The following is a 17,844-nucleotide window of genomic DNA, read 5'->3' as shown; positions in this document are numbered from 1 at the left end:
GTTCAAAGTCAGTCTGGGCAGCAAAGTTCATGAAATTCTTATCTCCAATTAATCACAGAATAAAATGGAAGTGGAGCTGTGGCTCAAGTGGTAGAGTGGGAACCTTGAGCACAAAAGCTCAAGGGCAGTACCCAGTACTGTCAAGCCCTGGGACAAGAAAGAAAGAGAGAGAGACAGAGGGGGGAAGGAAGGAAGGAAGGGAGGGAGGGAGGGAGGGAGGGAGGGAGGGAGGGAGGGAGGGAAAAAGAAAAGAAAGAAAGAAAGAAAGAAAGAAAGAAAGAAAGAAAGAAAGAAAGAAAGAAAGAAAGAAAGAGAAAGGAAGGAAGGAAGGAAGGAAGGAAGGAAGGAAGGAAGGAAGGAAGGAAGGAAGGAAGGAAGGAAGGAAGACATATACCCAACATAGAAATATGTACACTAATTTTCATGGCAGCATTAATCAAGAGGATCCAAAAGGTGAAAAACCGAAAAGGTAAAAAGAAAAAATCCATGAACTGATAAAAGGATAAATGAGTATGCTAAAACATAAAATGGGATATAGTTTAACCATGAAAAAAGAACAGATATATCCTATAACGTGAATGAACAAATGTTTGCTAACAAAAAGGAGCCAGTTGCAAAGGACCATACATTACATTATTCCTTTTATACATTTCCAAAACTAGAAAAATCCATAGAAAGAGAAAGCAGGTTAATGATTACTGGGAATGAAGAGGGAAAGATTGTTTAAAGAATAATGATTTTTTTTAAGTTTTTATTCAAGCACTGTGACTGACCAAAAAAAAAGGTTTTAAACTAAAGAGAGGTAATGATTGTACAAGATTGTAAGTATACTAAAATCTACTGAACTGAACATTTTAGTATAATAGAACTGGGTGTAGAGGGATGCCTGTAATCCCAGCACTTGGGAAATTGAGTTATGAAAATTTTGAGTTCCAGGACAGCTTGGGCTACATAGAGAGAACCTATCTCAACAACAACAAAAATAGTAATAATAATAATAATAATAATAGCATGCTAATGCTATGTGAATTTCCCTAGAATTAAAAAAAAAATCTGGGCTGAGAATGTGACTTAGTGGTACAGTGTGCCTAGAATGCATGAAGCCCTAGGTTCAATTCTTCAGCACCACATAAACAGAAAAAAAAAAAAAAAAAAAAAAACAGAAGTGGCCCTGTGGCTCAAATGATAAGAGAGCTAGCCTTGAGCAAAAGAAGCTCAGGGACAGTGTCCAGGCCCTGAATTCAGGCCCCAGGATGGCACACACACACACACACACACACACACACACACACACACAATATTATATATATATATATAGGAAAGTAATAGTCACAATAGAACACTTAGGCACTTCTAGGACTCCAATGTGAAAACTCTAAAGCCAGGTTAAAGAAAAGATGACCCAGAAGAACATTTTTCCCTAAGCTCCTTAAAGTAAGGGCAGAAATAAGAGACTATCTAAGATCTGTACCCATCACTCAAAAAAAATTCTTCAGCTCCTGAGTTCCTCTGACGTTACAGCGGAACCAAATCTGCACTCTGAGATTACAGGAAATAATCCTATTCACACTGACTCTGTAATCACTGACCTGGTTCTCCAGACACACGGAATGGCTGACCTGTCTTGTTTTAGGCTATGCTGCTCATGAAACAATTTCCAAAGCCTGTGGCACTAGTGCCCTTGTTTGTAACTCTCTGCTTCAGAATCAGCATTAAAGAAGTATATTGCTTATATACAATAAGTAATTGTTTATTTGAAAGTTAATATTTCTAGAGATAGTAAACACATATAATTCCACTGCTGTTTTCATTCTGGCACTGTTTAAACACTATGGTAAATTTGCATATTCTGTTGTATTATACTTTCACATTTTCTCAAATATGTGGACATGCACTAAAGGTAGGAGAAAAATGATAGAAGGGATGACTGATCAAGATGTACTGTATACACCCATAGACATCAAATTGAAATCCTCTTGTACAACTATTTGAAGATTTTTTTAAAAGATACACTATGACATGTCAGTTAGCTAATGACCACAGGAGGATATATTAAAATAGAGAAAAGTGGAGAAGGTACTTATGGAGTTGTGTATAGGGGTAGACACAAAACAACAGGCCAAATAGTAGCCATGAAGAAAATCAGACTGATAGGTGAGGGGGAAGGGGTTCCTAGTAATACCATTCAGGAAATTTATCTATTAAAAGAACTTCAGGGCTGGGATGTAGCTCAGTGGCAAAGCGGTTGCCTAGCAAGTGCAAAGTCCTGGGTTCAATTCCCAGTAACAAAAAAGGGAGGAGGGAGGAGGGAGGAGGGAGGAGGAGGAGGAGGAGGAGGAGGAGGAGGAGGAGGAGGAGGAGGAGGAGGAGGAGGAGGATTTCATCATCCAAATAGTCTTCAAGATGTGCTTATGCAGGATTCTAAATTATATCTCATCTTTAAATTCCTTTCCGTGGATCTCAAGAAATACTTAAGATTCTATCTCACCTGGTCAATTCATGGATTCTTTACTTGTTAAGAGTTACTTGTACCAAATCCTTTAGGGGATTGTTTTGTCACTATAGAAGAGTTCTTCACAGAGTCTTAAAAGCTCAAAATCTATTGATTGATGATAAAGGAACAATCAAGCTGGATGACTTTGGCCTCTCCAGAGCTTTTGGAATCCCTAATAGGGTATATACACATGAAGTAGTAAGACTGATATAGATCGATCTCCAGAAGTACTTTCTGGGGTCAGCTCTCTACTCCACTCCAGTGGACACTTGGGGTATAGGCACAATATTTGCAGAGCAAGCAACTAAGAAGCCACTTTTCCATGGCGATTCTGAAACTGATCAACTCTTTAGGATTTTTCAGAGCTTTGAGTACTCCAAACAATGAAGGTAGTCAGAAGAGGAACCTCTACAGGATTATAAAAATACATGTCCAAAATGGGAGGCAGGAAGCCTTGCATCCATGTCAAAAATTTGGATGAAAATGGCTTGGATTTGGTCTCAAGCTGATTCTTTGAAGTTATTGTTGTATAAAGAAGTGACTGAAGAGTCTTGAGGGGAAAAAAAGCACAAAGTGTCTTGAAAACAAAGGATGGGGCTGGGCATGTGGCTTAGCCGTAGAGTGCTTGCCTAGCATGCATGAAGCCCAGGGTTTGATTCCTCAGCATCACATACACAGAAAAATCTGGTAGTGATGCTCAAGTGGTAGCTTAGGGACTGTGCCCATACCCTCAGTTTTCAAGCCCCAGGACTGGCAAAAAAAAAGTAAGGAGGCTTTTGTGATGATTGTGATGGTTTTGTGATCTTTCTTGCATTTTTAAATTGTTACTGTAGAAGTGGTGTACAGAGGGGTTACAGTTATGTAAGTCAGATAAAGAGTATATTTCTTTTTGAACAATATCACCCCTTCCCTCCCTCTCTCCTAGTTTTTCCCGCCCATCTCCACAAACCACTTTTATAGTTCATTTTCAACAGTATTTAATGAGTACCACTGCTGCAATTGTTCACCCTTTGTCCCTGCATTTCTGTGCCACCCCACACTCCCAAAGGCAGATAAGCTAACAAGCAAGACAGAAAGAATACAAAAATAGCAACAAAAGAAAAACCTCTTGCTTCCATTTCCTGGAATTCATTTTGAGAAATATTTTTTTTTAGTATCATCAGATGCACATAGCTATTGTCCCTTTGTGGTCCTCCCCTAAGAATATTCTCCTTTGGTCTCACTCTGTGTGAATGCCTAGAGATCAGTATAGTTTATCATATTCCAGTGTATTTTATTTTTACCATCCAGGGTGTTTACTTGTAGATTTATAGGCACATTCTAGTTACCACAAATGAGGGAAACCACACAACCTATGCCTCTTTAGGTCTAGCTTAGTTTGCTTAATATAATATTTTCACAAACAAGGCCACACTAAAGCTACCAGCACAACCATGTTCACTGTAGCATTGTTTACCATAGCCAAGATATGCAATCAATGCAGATGCCCCTCAGTGGACAAATGGATCCAAAAACTGTGGTATATATACCCAATGGAATTCTACTCATCCATTGAAAGAATGATATTGTACCATTTGTAAGGAAATGGAATGACTTGGGAAAATTTTATTTTTGTGTTTTTTAAAAGAATTACTTATTTGTAAAAATAATGAAATTCCTCTCTGTATAACTAATGTAAGCTAATAAAAATTCATAGTCAAATAAACAGCCTACAGGCATCTCAAGGGTAATTTCAAAACATGCAACAACTGTATTTTAACTCATGTCTGCACTAAACTAAATTTTATCTTTCTAGAAAGCCTGAAATAACACTTAATTAGGTTAAGCTCTAGTTCTTAGAAAATTTATTTTTCTCTAAACCCATAAACAATATGCTATTGTTGTGGCCATTTTGTTTCATGAATTGCACACTAAACTTTAAGTGTATAGTAGTTATACAAGGGGGTTCCCACTATAGCATGTCCACACATGCATACAGTATATCCCAATCAACCACACCCCCTCTACTACTCTCCCCTATCTTACTTCCCAATTTAAACAAGCTTTATTGTTCTAATTTCATATATGCAAACTACTTCCACCATATACATATGTATATACCTTCCCCTTAACCCTCCTCATTTCTGCTAGCACCCACTTTCTTGTCGTTCATTTTATAGTGTGTGTTAATTATACCAAGATACACTACTTTTTTTTAAGAAACGTATCTATTATTTAACTATTTAAAACATACTGAAGAGGAGAAAAATGCCATAACTCAAGTACCTAACAGCTAGACAGACCCGGTCTCAACATTTTGTAATATTTGCTTCAGATTTTTTCCACAATTTAAACATTAAAATGACATTAAGATATATAAACATTATAGTTACATATAATACATGCTATGTTATATATAAATATTAAGATTATATTATGATATAATTGAAACCCTACTGAGCCTGTTCCTTTCTCCAACCATTATTCTGAAGTTGATGTGCATCACTCCAGTCCAAGTTATTTTTATGACATATGTATCCACAGACAGTGTACATTGTATAATAAACCCTTGGTTCATGTCGGTGAATGGTTCCAAGGAGAGGAACCATACATTCCTGCAACTGAGGAAAAACTTTGAATGCCCATAGAGCACAGAGTTCAGTTCTATACTATGAATGCTTGATTCTTTTTCTCATAATGATGCTCAAATTACACTAAAAAGACATGCTGGTTACCCACTTAATTGATTTCAGGACTAATGAACAATCTGTGAAAATCACTAATGTAGAAAGAACAATTTTACTTTACTAGTTAATTAAAATAGAGAGCTTAATTAAATTGCCTCAAGCCTCAGACTTAAAGAGCGTAGTCTGAAATTCAAACTCAGATTTGACAGTCCATACTTTGCAGTCCTCAGTGTTCTCCTTGCAATTCTAATAACAAATCCACACCAACTGAAATAGTTAATGCTGTAATTTATGCCCACATGAACCAAGTCAAAGTAAAACAAAATTAATTCTGTAAAAATATGGTAGTGTGGCTGGTGTAGTGGTGCCTACTGGTAATCCCAGAACTCAAGAGGCTGAGGCATAAAGATCCAATAGCTTGAGGTCAGCCTGGAATACACTGCCAAGTTAACATTAGTCTCAAAAACACAAATAACTATGATAGTGTGGATATATAATAAACAAAATGAAATTTGCAAGGCAAATGCAAAAAAGAAATTATGATTTCCTCAATTCATATGTGTTTCTGAAAAGTCTTAAATGTTATAGCTAAGCTACCACTTTACCTCACAGCTTTTTATCATAACTTAAGAGTGAATGTAGATATAGGATAGAAAATATGCTACCCTGTCCTTTAAAAAATAATTTATTCAAGAACCAACAAAATTTACTGCCTTCTCAAACCAAAAGACAAACAATTACGTCAACCCTCAACTAACAAAGCTGATGACTAATTCTAGAGTAAACACAGTCCAGTTTATAATTGAGCATGTACAAGTGTTCAAATATATCTTTTAAAATGTTTTCTATATAAACAAACTTCAACTGGAATAGAATTTACAATGATATGCCATCAGATTTCTATAGTTATTGATTCTCCTAAACAATTTATTTATCATAAGACATAGTCACCTACCTCACTACTGTTTTTTTTTTGGCGGTATGGGGGTTTGAGCTCACGGCTTCCTGCTTGCTAGACAAGTACTCTATAATTGTGCCACACCTCAGCCCCTCTAGATACTTTCTATATTAGGTAACTATTGAAGGCTATCTAGAAGTATAAAGAAAAATAAGATCTGGGGTCAGTGGCTCACACCTGTAATCCTACTCAGGAGACTGAGATCTGAGGATGGAGGTTCTAAGCCAGCTCAGCAGGCTTGAGACTTTATCTCCAATTAACTGTTAAAAAGCTAGAAGTGGAGCTGAGGCTTAAGTGGTAGAGTGCAAGCCTTGAGAGAAAAAGGTTATGGACAGCATTTGGGCCTTGGGTTCAAGCCCTCGGACTGGCACCAAAAAGAAAAAAAAGAAAAAAAATCCACAACAGGATAGTATCCAAGTCACTGAACTTAATATTTAACTTAATGCCTAAAACCATTATAGTGAACACTGCTTATCTTATGCACAAATCATAATAAATGCAATATTGGAGATTGAACCCAGGGTCTTGCCCATACTAGGTAGGTACTTTACCACTTGAGCCATATCCTCAGTCCCCAGTTATTTTTATTTTTTAATATACAGGCCCCAAGCCCCTGGGAATTGAGAACTTCTGTCTCAATCTCCCAGGAGGCTAGGATTATAAGCATGAACCACTGCTGCAGACCTATTTCTTGGCCTTTACTAAAATTCACTATGTATCCTACAGGGAAATCCTATGGTTACTAAATCACTGAAATATACACACAGTAAGCAAAATGAAATGTTAATTAAACATTTATTTATTGTTTAAGAGACTATGTGGTCCTGTTTAAGACATCTCGAATTAACTACAAGTTGGAATTCATAAAGGTGCATGAATTAGGGCTGGAGTCCCGGTGGTAAGAATGTCTGCCTAGGAAATCCAAAACCCTGAATCCAAACCCTAGTATCTCCAAAATAGAGTAAAATAAAATCATCTCATGGTTTTAGACCTTTCATTGAGGTCTTTGAATTGATGCTGGCTGGTACAAGGTGATATATAAGGATCTAGTTTTGGTTATCTGCATGTGGATATCCAGTTTCCCCAGCACCATTTGTTGAAGAGACTGTCTTTCTTCTAGTCTATGTTTTTGGCTCCCTTATCGAATATTAAACAGCTATACACATCTGGGGGATTATTTCTGAGTCTTCTGTTTCGTTGGTCTTCGTGCCAGTACCAAGCTGTTTCATTATTATGATTTTTTTTGGCGGGGGGGGGGGGGGGGTGGTGGTGGTGGTGGTAGGGGTTGAACTCTGGGCCCAGTGCTGTCCCTGAGCTCTTCAGCTCAAGGCTAGTGCTCTACCCCTTGAGCCATAGCACCACTTCTGGTTTTCTGGTCATTAATTGGAGATAAGAGTCTCATGGACTTTCCTGCCCAGGCATTAAGTATTTTGAAACTTACAAAGAGGATGTGAACAGTCCCATAAACATTTATTGAGTCTTTGATTATGGGTGAGGCATCGAACTAGTCACCCAGGGTATATAAATTTTTACATAAAAGTAAGAACTGGACTTTGCCCCCAAGAAATTCAGAGCTTAGAAAGGGAAATGGCAACTAACTAGCATACGACTAATATGAAGCAAGGTCAGTTTGATAATATATAAAATAGAGGTTAAAAATACACTATAGAAACTCCATCTGAGGGACCCAAAAGAACCATGGGATCAAGTTTTTCTCTGTGGTGTTGGAAATTGGGATAGGAAATAGAATAGCATATAGAGAGATTATTATTTGGGTTTTAGACATGTTAAATTTGAGATATTAGAATCTGTCCTTGGTTTAAAATATAACTTGGAAGATGAATGCTAGAGGTGTTGATTTGGTGTGTTCTTTGTGAGTTTGTTATACAGAGGAATGGTGGTAAGGTAAACATGTACTCATTACTACCATCATTATCAATCATCATCATACATACTTCATTTCATATTCAATAAGATGCCCTATACTTTAAGGTTGATCATTTTTATTCTTTAAATTATTATAAAGATGATGTACAGAGGGGTTACAGTTACATAAGTCAGGTAAAGAGTAAATTTCTTTTTTGCTCAAGGCTAGCACTCTGCCACTTGAGCCACAGCACCACTTCTGGCCTTTTTGTATATATGTGGTGCTGAGGAATCAAACCCAGCACTTCATGTCTACGAGACTAGCACTTTACCATTAGGCCATATTCCCAGCCCGTGTGTTTTGTTTTTGGAGGGATGGAGGGGAGGAGGTTGGTCAGTCATAGGGCTTCAACTCAGAGCCTGGGCACTGTCCCTGAGATTTTTGCTCAAGGCTAACACCCTACTACTTTGAGCCACAGCTCCACTTCCAGTTTTCAGATTGTTAGTTGTCGATAAGAGTCTCACAGACTTTCCTGGCTTCAAACAAGGATACTCAGATCTCAGCCTCCTGAGTAGCTAGGATTATAGGCATGAACCGCCAGTGCCCAGCCAGTTCTTGTATATTTGCCCAACCTCAGACTGTGATACTCCTACCTTTGGTCTCCTGAACAGCTGGAATAACTGGAACACATCATCATGCCAAGTTTATAGATTTAGGTGAGTCTAACTATGTGCCTGGGCTGGTCTTAAACCATGAACCTCCCTATCTTCACCTTCCAAGTAGCTGTAATTACAGGCATGAGCTACGTTGCCTAACTCTTATAGGTAATTTATCTTATAGATTCTACTAATTCAACTGAACCTAATAATTTTCCTTTCTTTATGTTTTCTTCCTCAATTGAGAAATGCAATATGACTTCCTGTTTCCTGGCCTAGATGAGTAGATGTCATAAAGCTGGATGAAAACAACTATGATTTGGGGTTTTCATTTGGAGTTTGGTAGTGGTAATAGTGGTGGTAGTAGTGGTGTGTGTGCATGGTTTGTGGAATTTCAACTCAGGACCTTGTGCTTACTAATTGCTGATTTTATATTTAAAATTAAGTACTCCTTTATGTCTGGCATAGTGATAATCACTTTCACAATTACCTCAGCAACAGTCTACTATAGATTTTTTTTTTTTGGCCAGTCCTGGGCCTTGGACTCAGGGCCTGAGCACTGTCCCTGGCTTCTTCCCTCTCAAGGCTAGCACTCTGCCACTTGAGTCACAGCGCCGCTTCTGGCCGTTTTCTGTATATGTGGTGCTGGGGAATCGAACCTAGGGCCTCGTGTATCCGAGGCAGGCACTCTTGCCACTAGGCCATATCCCCAGCCCCTACTATAGATATTTTTACCATTCCTAGTACTGCTATTATAGTCTAAGTCACAATTCATTCAACATTTGTACTATTTTATTAACCTTTTAAATAGGCCTCGTGTGGGGCTGGGAATATGGCCTACTGGCAAGAGAGCTTGCCAAGTATACATGAAGCCCTGGGTTCAATTCCCCATGTACCACATATATGTAAAACGGCCAGAAGTGGCACTGTGGTTCAAGTGACAGAGTACTAGTCTTGAGCAAAAGGAAGCCAGGGACAGTGCTCAGGCCCTGAATCCAAGGCCCAGGACTGGCAAAATAATAAATAAATAGGCCTTGTGAGCCAGGCACTGGTGGCTTATGTCTGTAATCCTAGCTACTTGGGAGGCGGAGATCTGAGGATCATGGTTCACAGCCAGCCAGGGCAAGAAATTGCATGAGATTTTTTTTTTCTTCCAGTCCTGGGCTTGAACTTGGTCTGAGCACTGTCCCTGGCTTCTTTTTTTTTTCTTTCTTTTTCTCTTTTTGCCAGTCCTGGGCCTTGGACTCAGGGCCTGAGCACTGTCCCTGGCTTTTTTTTTTGCTCAAGGATAGCACTCTACCACTTGAGCCACAGCGCCACTTCTGGCCTTTTCTATATATGTGGTGCTGAGGAATCGAACCCAGGGCTTCATGTATACGAGGCAAGCACTCTTGCCACTAGGCCATAGTCCCAGCCCCTGTCCCTGGCTTCTTTTTGCTCAAGGCTAGCACTCTACCACTTGAGCCACAGCACCTTTCTGGATTTTTCTATATATGTGGTGCTGAGGAAGCAAACCCAGGGCTTCATGTATATGAGGCAAACACTCTACCACTAGGCCATATTCCCAGCCCTACATGAAACTCTTATCTCCAATTAACCACCAGAAAACCAGAAGTGGTACTGTGGCTCAAAGTGGTAGAACACTAGCCTTGGGCAAAAAAGCTCAGGGACCAATGCCCAGGCCCTAAGTTCAAGCCCCATGACTGGCATAAGTAAATAAGTAACTAAACAATAAAGGTCCCCTGCTTCCCAATGTTGTCAGCCATGACTTCCTACCCTCAGTGTATTCATCCATAAAACATAAACAAACCAAAGTATCACTCTCTTGTTCAGAATGAACTCGGTGGCTTCCACTGCTAACCAAAATAACATCCAAATTCTTTGTCATGGTCTACAGCCTTAAATAATTTGGTATCTTCCTGTATTTCTAGACCATACTTCCCCACAATCATCCCTTTTAGTCCACTTCAAAATACTTGCATTTACTTCTTAGTTTAAACTTTTTGAGAGGGAATTAGAAGGGATCTCACACTATAACCTAGGTTATCCTATAATTCTCAATGTTCATGCCTCAGCCTCCTGTGTACTGGGATTATAGGCCTATATCCATGTTTCCAGCTTGATACTTGTACTGCCTATTCACTTTGCCTGAAACGCTTACCTTGGATCTGACTGATGTTTTTTCCCTTGACATTCAGGACTCAGTTCAAATGTCACCTCCCCTGTGATACTTTGCAAAACCATCTTTCACCTTCTTCGTTTTCTTTTGGTGGTGCTGGGAATCAAGCCCAGGGAGTCATGTGTGCTAGGCAAACACTCTATCATTAAGATACACTTCCAAAACAATGTTATTTCAAATAATTCTCCCATTCAGATTATTCTCAATCCATTTACTCTACTGTATTTCTTTTACTGTAAGTTTATCTGAAATTATATTACCTATTTGATTTCTACATCTTTCTTTAACGGAATGAAGCTCCACAAGAATAGTTTTCTCAGGGGACCAGTGGCTCATGTCTGTAATCCTTGCTACTCAGGAGGCTGAGGTCGGAGAATTGCAGTTTAAAGCCAGCCCAAGCAGAAAAGTCCATGAGACTCTTATCTCCAACTAATCACAAAAAAAAAAAAAGCTGGAAATGGAGCTGTGGCTCGAGTAGTAGAGTGCTAGCCTTGAGCAAAAGGAGCTCAGGGACATTGCCTAGGTCCAGAGTTCAAAGCCCAGGACTGGCAAAAAAAAAAAAAAAATAGCTGGCTCAATAAATATGGTTGAATAGATACATGAAATTGAAAGGTGTGGAAATTAAGGTTCAATAAGGTCAAGTAATAAATGCAAGGGCACACAACTCATAAATAGTGAACCCAACATGTTTAGTGAGTCCTGTCTATCTAAAACCAACGCCTAAAATACCAATCCTATTTCATAGTGGAATGGCAATTGAAAGACTAAGGCCAGAAAGATGAACTGCAGAACATGACCAAATTGTGAGATGTTGATGTTTAAGAAAACAAAAGCAGGGGGCTGGGAATATGGCCTAGTGGTAGAGTGCTTGCCTAGCATGCATGAAGCCCTGGGTTCAATTCCTCAGTACCACAAAAACAGAAAAAGCTGGAAGTGGAGCTGTGGCTCAGGTGGTAGAGTGCTAGCCCTGAACAAACAAAACTCAGGGACAGTGCCCAGGCCCTGATTTCAGGCCCCAGGGCTGGAAAAAAAAAGAAAGAAAGAACGAAAGAAAGAAAGAACGAAAGAAAGAGAAGAAAGAAAGAAAGAAAGAAAGAAAGAAAGAAAGAAAGAAAGAAAGAAAGAAAGAAAGAAAGAAGAAAGAAGAAAGAAAGAAAGAAAGAAAGAAAGAAAGAAAGAAAGAAAGAAAGAAAGAAAAGAAAAGAAAGATCCACCATAAAGAGAAATATTGTTCTTTGAAAGAAAGAAAGAGCCCGAAGTGACGCTGTGGCTCAAGTGGTAGAGTGCTAGCCTTGAGCAAAAAGAAGCCAGGAACGGTGCTCAGGCCCTGAGTTCAGGCCCCAGGACTGGCAAAGAAAGAAAGAAAGAGAGGGGGGAGGAGAGGAGGAAGGGAGGGAGGGAGGGAGGGAGGGAGGGAGGGAGGGAGGGAGGGAGGGAGGGAGGGAGGGAGGAAGGAAGACCTCCCATGCTCATGGATAGGCAGAATCAATATAGTGAAAATGGCCATATTGCCCAAATTGTTATATAAATTCAATGCAATCCCCATCAAGATCCCAACTACATTCTTCACTGAAATAGAGAAAGCAACCCATAAATTCATATGGAACAACAAAAGACCTAGAATAGCCAAAGCAATTCTAGGCAAAAAAAAGCAGTGCAGGAGGTATAACAATACCAGATTTCAAGCTCTATTATAGAGCCATCATAACAAAAACAGCCTAGTATTGGTATAAAAACAGACTTGAAGTCCAATGGAATAGAATAGAAGACCAAGAAATAAAGCCGCATTCTTACAGTCAGCTGATATTCGACAAAGGAGCTAAAGACATACAATGGAAAAAACATAGCCTCTTCAACTACTGGTGCTGGGAAAACTGGGCAGCCATATACAGAAAACTCAAAGTAGACCCTAGCCTATCACCATGCACCAAGATCAACTCAAAATGGATCAAGAACCTCAACATCAGACCTGAATCTTTGAAACTACTGAAGGACAGAGTAGGAAAGATGCTAGAACTACAGGCACAGGAAGGAACTTCCTGAATAGAGTCCCAGGGGCACAACAAATAGGGGAGAGTCTCGACAAATGGGACTACTACAAAATGAAAAGTTTCTGCACAGCTAAAGACATCGCCACCAAACTAGAAAGACAGCCAACCATATGGGAAAGGATCTTCATCAGCACAGCAACAGACAAAGGCCTAATATCCATCATCTACAGAGAACTCAAAAAACTAAGCCCCTCCAAGCCCAATAAACCTATTAGGAAATGGGCAAAGGAGCTAAAGAGAGACTTCACAAGAGAAGATATAAAAATGGCAAAGAAACATATGAGGAAATGTTCAACATCCCTGGTAGTAAAGGAAATGCAAATAAAAACAACCCTGAGATACCACCTCACCCCAGTTAGAATGGCCTATACTCTGAACTCAGGCAACAACAAATGCTGGAGGGGGTGCGGGGAAAGAGGAACCCTTCTCCATTGTTGGTGGGAGTGCAAATTAGTACAACCACTTTGGAGAACAGTATGGAGGTTTCTCAAAAAGCTCAATATAGACCTACCCTATGACCCAGCCATACCACTCCTAGGCATCTATCCTAAACAGCAAACCCCAAGATATCAAAAAGACATTTGTACTTCCATGTTTATCACTGCACAATTCACAATAGCCAAAATATGGAAACAACCCAGATGCCCCTCCTCAGACGAATGGATCCAAAAAATATGGTACTTATACACAATGGAATACTACATAGCAATTAGGAATGGTGAAATATTGTTATTCACAGGGACTTGAACAAATAATGTCGAGCGAGACAAGCCTAGAACACAGAAAACAAAGGGGCATGATCTCCCTGATATATGACAAAGGGAGACGGAGAGACAGTAGAGACCAAATCTGTGAAACCAAAAACTGCTTGTCAAATAGTATTCCCCACAGGATTGGGGCAGCGACCCAACAGTATGTAACTAAAACCAAACAATTACTCAACATATGAAGGTCAAAAATTGACCTCTCAAGGGAATACAATAGCTCAAAAGCTATGTATGTACGTTCATATAAGACTACTGTCGACATATGGTCTAATATCGACATTACATTTAAAGCCCTAGGCGAACTTTCTTGGGCGTGGCCACGTGGCTACTGTATATGTTCTTGATACATTGTATATTGTATATATGTCTACCTGACCTAGAGAAGAGATAGATAGATAGAAGAAGAGATAGATAGGGCGTAAGATATCACAAGAAATGTACACACTGCCCTACTATGTAACTGTACCCTTTTTGCACAACACCTTGTCAAAAAATTTGTTTTCCTTTTGGGTATCTATCCAAAAGACCACAAACAAAATCACAATAATGCCACCAGCACAACAATGTTCATCACAGCACAATTTGTCATAGCGAGAATCTGGAACCAACCCAGATGCCCCTCAGTAGACGAATGGATCAGGAAAATGTGGTACATATACACAATGGAATTCTATGCCTCTATCAGAAAGAATGACATTGTCCCACTTGTAAGGAAATGGAAGGACTTGGAAAAAATTATACTAAGTGAAGTGAGCCAGACCCAAAGAAACATGGACTCTATGGTCTCCCTTATTGGGAATAATTAGTACAGGTTTAGGCAAGTCATAGCAGAGCATCACAAGGCCCAATAGCTATACCCTTATGAATACATAAGATGATGCTAAGTGAAATGAACTCCATGTTATGGAAACAATTGTTATATCACAGTTGTAACTACTTTCAACGTCCCATGTGTATCTGTAGCTTCTATTATTGATGATGTTCTTGTATCACCTTCCTGTGGTTGTACCTACACTATCTCTGTAATCTTATCTGAGTATATTGGAAATTGTGTATACTGGTATTGGAAGTAGGAAATTGAAAGAGAATACCAAAATAGAGAGACACGGGGTAAAAAAAGACAAACAACTACAAAAAGCATTACTTGCAAAACTGTTTGGTGTAAGTGAATTGAACACCTGGGGGGGGGAAGGGAAAGGGGGAGGAGGGAGGGGGTATGAGGGACAAGATAACAAACAGTACAAGAAATGTATCCAATGCCTAACGTATGAAACTGTAACCTCTCTGTACATCAGTTTGATAATAAAAATTTGAAAAAAAAATTTGTGTTCAATTAATAAATAGATAAATAAGACACCTGCACACCCATGCATATCGCTGCACAATTCCCAATAGCCAAAATATGGAATCAACCCAGATGCCCCTCTACAGATGAATGGATCCAAAAAATGTGGTACCTATACACAATGGAATACTACATAGCGATTAGAAATGATAAAATATTGGTATCTGCAGCGAAATGGTCAGAACTTGAACAAATAATGTTGAACGAGACAAGCCTAGAACACAGAAAACAAAGGGGCATGATCTCCTTGATATATGACTGTTAATGGGGGGGGGGGGGGGGCGGGGACACTAGAGACCAGGTCTGCGAAACAAAAAACTGGTATTTCCCAAATGGTATTTCCCACAGGTTTGGGTCAGCGATCTTACATTATGTAACTAAAACCAAACAACTACTAAACATAAAAAGGTCTAAAATAGACCTCTCAGTGGATCACAATAGCTCAAAAGCTATATATGTATGATTATATAAGACAGAGATAAGCAAACTCTATTGTTGACATATTTAAAGTTCTAGCTGAATTTCCTTTGGCATATGCCATGTGGCTAGTGTATATGTTTTTGGTACACTGTATATTGTATATATACCTACCTGCTCTAGGGAAGGGAAAAAAACCAAGGGTGTAAGATATCACAAGAAATGTACTCACTGCCCTATTATGTAACTGTACCCCTTTTGCACAACACCTTGTCAACAAAATTTAATTAATAAATTTAAAAAATGCAAAAGAAAGAAAGAAAAGAAAGCAGGCAAGAAAGAAAGAAAAACAAAAGCAGAGCACTGTTCAAAGGAATAACAGGCTCTATGATATGATCATGGGTATGGATGGCTGAACTGAGGACACCCTGTCTTTGGTAAGCAGGCTTCCTTTCTACTTTGGGATGGGAGTTTCTACAAATTTCCTCATAACTAATAGAAATTACATATGTGAGTTAGCCCTTTGATTCATCTCTGACATACCTTAAATTCTATGCAAACAATTATCTTCCCACTGTCCAACTGCCAGCTCCTCCTTGGTTGCCAGGCACATCTTCTCACTTCATTGCCCTCCTACCAATTCCTTCTTAATATCACTCACAATGAAATACTACAGAAATCAATAAAACAAACAGTTGCTAGAGAAAATTAATAATCCAACATAGTCCATAGGCCTATCTGTCCTGACCATAAGTCCCAAGTAAGTACTTAGTGTACAGAAATACAGAAGCAGCAATGGGGGAGGGAGGGAAAACCACCAGATTCTTCTGGAAATCCATATTTCTAAAAACTAAAAATTGACTTTCCCTATTTATATGATTCTTTAGGAAAAAGTTGTTGGAATATATACCTTCTAGCACAAACTCCCTCCTGTCATATCTTTACTAGACTTTTTATTACTGTGGAGTGATGAAACAAAAACACACTAAGAAGCAGCCCTCATGTTTCTATGTGAGCCTCTGACAAATTCAGTTGACAGTTGTTCTTGAAGATTATGCTTGAGAAAGAACATCTTGTCATTAGAAAAAATGAATAGAAAGAGGAAATAAAAGTTCCCTTATTAGGGGCTGGGGATATAGCCTAGTGGCAAGAGTGCCTGCCTCGGATACACGAGGCCCTAGGTTCGATTCCCCAGCACCACATATACAGAAAACGGCCAGAAGCGGCGCTGTGGCTCAAGTGGCAGAGTGCTAGCCTTGAGCGGGAAGAAGCCAGGGACCGTGCTCAGGCCCTGAGTCCAAGGCCCAGGACTGGCCAAAAAAAAAAAAAAAAAAAAAAGTTCCCTTATTAGACTGAACATAATATTTTACTGTAAGCCTAAATTTTTATTATTCCATTTCCTAGTAGTCTCAGAAATGATCATAACAAAGCAGGAAATGAAAAACAGCTTCATAAACTTCCTCATGCAGAGCAACTCAACCTAGGCATTATATGCAAAAGGAAATAAATTTCAACAACTCTTGAAAAATGAGGTTCACAGCTTTTCTATGACAGCTCAAGTATCATGACAAAACTGTACATTAAAGCTACTGAGGAGGGCTGGGGATATGGCCTAGTGGCAAGAGTGCCTGCCTCATATACATGAGGCCCTGGGTTCGATTCCCCAGCATCACATATACAGAAAATGGCCAGAAGTGGCGCTGTGGCTCAAGTGGCAGAGTGCTAGCCTTGAGCAAAAAGAAGCCAGGGACAGTGCTCAGGCCCTGAGTCCAAGCCCCAGGACTGGCCAAAAAAAAAAGGCTACTGAGGAGGAGGTTGAGGCAGGAAGAACATCACTCTGAACAAGAATAATACCCTATCTAAAAAAAAAAAGTAAATATATACATATATACATGTTCACAACTCAAACTTTAAATCACCTCATACAGCAAAGTCTGAAATACATAGCATAGGTAGGTTAGATATATATGTGTGTACATACACATACATATACGTATATATGTATATGTACATATATATACTCATACACATATATATATACATACAGACATATACACACCTAGCATATTGACATGAGTACAACTCTTGCAAAATCCTTACTTTTTTGGGCGGGGGGGGGGGGTGGGAAACAGTGCTAGGGATCAAACTCAGGGCCTTGTGTTTGCTAGGCAAACATTCTTCCACTGAGCTAAATCCCTGACCCCCAAACTCAACTTTTAGAAACTAAGAATTTTGAGGATATAGCCAGGCATCAGTGGCTTAAGCCTGTAATTCTAGCTATTCAAGAGCCTTAAATCTGAGGATTGAGGTTCAAAGTCAGCCTGGTCAATCAAGTCCAAGAGATCCATCTCCAAATAACCAGCAAAATGCCAGACTAGAGTCTGAGGGGAGAAATGGAATAGAGGAGAGGGGAAGAGGTAGTACTTACAAGGAAGTTGTTTATA

General features: G+C 39.3%; 1 protein-coding gene and 1 pseudogene across 1 annotated transcript in view; one reads left to right on the top strand and one right to left on the bottom strand.

The window, feature by feature from the left end:
- Positions 1-17,844, bottom strand: part of LOC125338645 — a 163,284-nt gene that overhangs the window by 141,200 nt on the left and 4,240 nt on the right. The gene's annotated exons all lie outside the window — the stretch shown is intronic.
- On the top strand, positions 1,288-3,066 carry LOC125338571 (annotated as a pseudogene).

The sequence above is a fragment of the Perognathus longimembris genome, chromosome 1 (assembly GCF_023159225.1).
Source record: "Perognathus longimembris pacificus isolate PPM17 chromosome 1, ASM2315922v1, whole genome shotgun sequence".
Lineage (NCBI taxonomy): Eukaryota > Metazoa > Chordata > Mammalia > Rodentia > Heteromyidae > Perognathus > Perognathus longimembris.
The sequence above is the reverse complement of the archived record's forward strand: the minus strand, read 5'-3'. Positions and strand labels throughout refer to the sequence as shown.